Here is a 6,000-nt window from a genome sequence, read left to right on the forward strand (position 1 = left end):
ATGTTGATGATGCTATAGGTCGTGATAACTGGTGAAAATGGATATTTCATATACACTATGATCTTGATCAAGCTAAAACCCATGATCTTAGATATATTGCGTTATTAGATGCAATAGATAGATTTTATACACGAGTGTAACAATCACAAACTCCACCACCGCAGCAACAAAGGAAACAACAACCTCCTCCACAACAGAAAAAACAATCTCCTTTATCACAGCAAAAACCACAAACTCCACCACTGCAGCAACAAAGGAAACAACAACCTCCTCTATCACAGCAAAAATCACAAACTCCACCACTGCAGCAACAAAGGAAACAACAACCTCCTCCACAACAGAAAAAACAACCTCCTTGACCACAATCTCCAGAAGAAGAATTTCACGATGCACCAGGTGCTGCTGGTAGTGGTTTTGGAGGTAATATTATTTGTCCTGACAATATCCTCAATGATGTGTCACGATTAGAAGTTCTCATAGGAGGAATACGTGCCGGAAATAACTCACCAGAAATAATTAATGAAGCAGCTGATATTTGCCAGCGATTGTTTCGCGGCAGCATCATGGATATCGGCGTTTACCGGGAACTTACCGATGAACTCGTTGATGACTAAAGTCACCGCAATTAGATAAATGGTAAATAAGATAAGATGATCATACATAATAATTATCGTAGACCTGTAATGGTCAGAGTAGTAAACTCACGACTACCAGTCTATGGAGCAATTTACGGAGATGGACTTGGTGATGTTATTCAGGGATTATTTAGAAGATTAGCCCCAAAAGTAGCACCTGTTGCAAAATAATTATCGATGAAGTCTATCAATGTTGTTCATGAAAAAGCTCCTGGTGCAATTATCAATGTTGCTGGTAAGGCGTTCTCGGCGATCAAAGATAGACTAGCACGATTAATACGACGAAAATGACAACCAGTAAAATTACCAAGTACTTAAGTGATGCCCGCAGATGTCAGTAAAATAATAAATCAAACTGCAAATAAAAAACTAGCAGATCAGGGACTCGGTGAATCGGAAAATAATATCTCAAGTTTAATATCCGGAAGTGGAACTTCCCAAAGTAAAATTTCCCGAACACGGTAATCAACGTGTTAGACGAAAATAATTACAATAAAATGTTCAAGCGCATGTCCAACACAGCATTTGACATGGAAGAATTGAACTACAAGTTCATGATACAAGTAGATACTTTCTATCCGCTGAGGCTTTTATTGAGGTAGAAGGTACAATTGTAAAAACGGATGATACTAATTACGGAGATGCAGTAAAAGTTGGTTTTGTCAACAACAGGATCATGGCATTGTTTGATAGCACCACATATATGATTGATGGAAAAAATATTGAATCGATTCAGAAAGATGTCGGCGTTGCTACAACAATAATAGGATTAGCAAGATATTCTGATGATTATACAAGATCAGCAGGTACCACGATGATGTTTGTAAAAGATAATACTGGTCACCCTGAAAGTGATGCGTATAATATAAGACGACCAAGAAATTTTGCCGGAAACACTGATGCTGATGTGACTCCACTAGTTCATGGTGCTAACCCAAATTTCAACTTGAGATTTGCAATGCGTAAAAATATGTTGCTAGGAGCCAATAGAAGTTTTTCATGTACAATTCCACTGTCGCATATTTTGGGATTTTGTAGGAATGTTAGAAAAGTTATTTTTGGAGCTAGACACACGGTTGTTTTTGTAAGAAAGGGTGATGATAATGATGCTCTGTGGAGACCTGCTGGTGATGCTGGTAAAGTAGTATTAACAAAATGTTCCTTGTGGATGCCGGTAATGACTCCAACGATCGTAGAAGAACAAAAATTGCTTTCTTTCATGACACTGGTGGTAAATCCCTGTTGTCGTGGTTGACAACAAGCACGGATAGTATACAAAGTAACATTAACAATCAGTTTACATGGCATATAGCATCACAGCAAGGTGTTTCTGCACCACGGCATATTTTTATTGCATTTCAGAACTATGATCGATTAAACTCACAAACTCACTCTCATATTGATATTTGACCAACTAGGTATCACAGATATTTCTTTACGGATAAACGGACAACAAGAACCAACAGAAAATTTACAACTTAATTATGAACAAAATCATATAGGACGTGTATATCATCGTTTGATGTCATTCATGGGATGTGATCAAAATGTGGATACTGGTTTGCAAATATCACAACATGATTTCAGAACTTTGTATCCTATCTATTATTCTTCGCTGGAGCATCTTGATCTATCAAAACAATCTGTCATTGATATACATCTTAAAGCAAAATTAAATACAGGTGGTGCTAATTATAGAGTAATCACGGTCATACTCAGCAATAAAGCCATGTTACTTGAATGAGAGTCATTGATGCACCAGTGTAAAATCTTTAATCGTGTTATTTAGAAAAATATATTTATCATAAAATGTCGTACAGTCATGTTAATGTTGCTCTGACTCCTGGTCAGGTAAAAAAATTACAATAAAAAAATGCCAAAAAATGCGGAACAAAAATATCACTAAAGCAAGATCAGATTTCTAGTGGCGGTCCAAAAAAATTTCGATGACAAATAACCAGATTAAACATCTCAATAAAGTGCTGGAATAAAAAACCGGAGTTCAATTTCATCTTTCTCCGAGCACCATCAAGGACATGGTTAAAACAGGTGGAATTTTTCCACTTCTTGCGGCCATTCCGGCATTAATAGCTGCTGCTGCTCCAGCCGTAGCAAAAGCGGCTGCGTTAGGTGCTGTTGGAACCACTGCTGCAATGGCTTTAACAAAAGCAACAGGAAAGGGATACAAAAAAAAGGGACGCGCCCAAAGATTACCAGGATTTCATTGGGGAAGAGGTCTGAGGCTTCCAGGAACACGTTAGACGTTCCAGCATCAAATTTTGATTTACTTAATGCTGTTAAACAACTAAAAAGATTTGCCTTTACAGGTGTTTTCATGCGAGATCAATTACCAAAACAACCGAACGAACTCGAAACGGGTATTATTAATCTCGACTCGAATTCAGGACCCAGTACTCACTGGGTATCATACACAATTGATCCACGTGGAATTATTTATTTCAATTCATACGGGTTAGCTCCACCCATTGAATTTATCAAGTATGTCGAGCCACTTCATAAAAAAGTTTGGTATTCAACGCTACCAACACAAACAATGACAGATCCGCCATTATGCGGCCATGAAGCAATTAATGTACTTAACGCCATATCAAAATCATCCAAACCGCCACATAAAGGTGTCCATGATTATACGAGTAACCGCTTCATTGCGCGCAAAGTGTTTTAAACAGATCAAGGATCTTATATAATGGTTGATATTTACGGAAGATCTTCCTCTACATGTAAGAAAAGTAAGAAAAAATCGGATGACATCGATTTGTCAAAGTACGCGACTAAAGATGAACTCACTGATATTATGAACCTGGCTGGAGTTGACCGAGATGAAGTTGTTGTTTTTCAGGACCGATACGTTGTTTTAAAAACGAGTAACATCAAATAAAATGATATAGTTCGACGAGTACTCGGTGCGGTCACGGATAACATCCCTGTGTTTACTGACAGCGGAAAAATCAGGGATTCAAGTATATCATTTACAACCATCAGAGATGAAATTGCAAGAAGCGTTGCTAATCGTTTAAGAAACACTGGCGACACAATGACAGGAGAACTCAGAATGAACGGGAATAAGATAGTAGTGTTGAGGGATCCAACATCCGACGAAGATGCCGCGACGAAGAAATACGTCGACACCAACTATAACACCATAGATGGTAAATTATCCACATTGCGGGCCGAGTATGATGTTCACGTAAACGCGTTCACAAATCTCCGTAGAAATTTTAGAAAAATTAACGAAACCGCAGAGGAATTTTTTGGTACTCCGCCCACCGCTGATATAAAACAATCTGATATCAAAACTAACATCGACACGATCAAACGAACACTCGAAGACATGGTAGCGGGAATTCCTGAGATCGTTAACAAAATTAGTTTGATTAAAATTCCACCTGGAATAACTCCCGGTATATTACCAACATCGTATACACGGTATCATCTGGATTCGCAACATGGTCAGAGAAAAATAAAACTATTAAATATACCGCAACAGTCACTGGCGTGTACAGGCTATCTGTGTTCAGTGCTGCAAAATTTGAGAGATTTACAAAGTATCTATGGCGACATTCCACCGGTAGGTTTTCCGTGGTTGTGTCTGTTGTGTTAAATAAAGGAACCGAAGAAGAATTTATGCTGGAAGCAGCTGATAAGACATTAAACGCAACATCTTACTGGTGGTGTTTGGAATTTGTAGCTGAAACACCTCAATTATTTACTGCATAAAATATAATGAGTACCTCAATTGACGATGCATCTCAATACAGGTACAATCAAGCGCGTGAATGGCAAGTAAAATTAAAAGATATCATCGAACAATATACAGAGGAGATATGTGATTGTTTATTCAGTATCCGCTGTTGTTGCTGGAACAGGTGTTATATTGTCAACAATGACAATGATGGCACCAGTAGCCGTGACAATCTGTATTTCAACAGCAAGAACTATTGCAGGTGTTCTTAATGTCGTTGCAAAAAAAATATGCACCTGCATGAATGAAAAATTATCCGATTACATAATAAAATTACACACAGCGACGGTCGCATACTCGAAGTTATCTTCGTTGTTATCAGCAAGCCTCAGCGATGGAATAATTTCTGATTTCGAGTTTTCAGAAATGATTAAAATATATAACAGTGCTGTTAAAGATACGAGTATTAATAATGACATCACAGGAGCTACTTCAACAGATCGTGACAAACACAGCTCCATAAAAAACAACAATGATCTCGATGAGCTCGACTAATCCTGAATTTAGTGTTAATTTTCCAACTGCGATTCGCGCAAATGAAATCGCGTTAGCGCAATTACGAGTATATTATAGTTGGCCAAATATCAGATTGAAATCATTTAATGGAACACCAGCAAATAATTCGCTTGTATTTGGTAATAAAAACTCGCCCGATGGAACACCTGATTGGGTCGTTGTTGGAATACCAACTGGCAGTTATGAGGTCGAGGAAATCAACGACGAATTTCAACGTAGAATAAAATCAATAACAGGAAAAGAATCAAAAATATCAATTAACGTTCATGAGCCAACTTTATCAGCAATTATTGAAATACATTCACCTGATTACGCCGTTGATATTTATCAATCATCGATAAGATCCGTACTAGGTTGGCCTGAAATTCCTCCACCTGAAAAACCAATACCACCAGAACCGAAAAAGTCTGATTATGTCACGGATAGGCAATCATATCATGAAATTACCCCATCATACAAACAACATCTACTTGATGTAAAAGACGCAATATTTGATTACTCAATTTTATTCGACGGTGAAGGTGATGTATCCTGGTTTTTTAAAATTGAAAAAAATATAAGGGGGGGGGAGGGCGGGTTATGTTCTTCGCCTAACTGATATCATTAAATATTTTGAGGAAATCAACCGAGAATACAAAACACAACTAGAGCGACTACGGCAATATTTCCAAGAATGTATCTTTGATGCAACGAGTTCATGTAGAGAAATAATTGGTCGCGTGGAGGTATTAAATCAGTTTGTATCTGACATGGAATATATCAACCAGCGAGTAATCCAGGCAACAATTAATAACACCGGTGAGGACAAACAAGATTTTTTAAATAAATATTCGATAAAAGAAGCTGATCTACCGAATTTTAAATTTCCCGGGTACAATGCAGATGAGTTAAAAAAAATCCCTCAATGATCTTATCAACGAAAACTTTCATGAAATTGTTGAGGCATGGAGAAAGATGATACAACAATGACCGACAAGGAGGCGGTAGACATATTTCACCAGGAATCGTTAATATAACATCAACGATCGCAGTCAATCTTGTTTGTGACGTAGTCGATGGTAGCTATCAAATCGATCTTGGAAAGTC

Source organism: Sinohyriopsis cumingii, chromosome 5 (genome assembly GCF_028554795.1).
Source record: "Sinohyriopsis cumingii isolate HCF-2022 chromosome 5, ASM2855479v2, whole genome shotgun sequence".
In the NCBI taxonomy this organism is placed as follows: Eukaryota; Metazoa; Mollusca; class Bivalvia; order Unionida; family Unionidae; genus Sinohyriopsis; species Sinohyriopsis cumingii.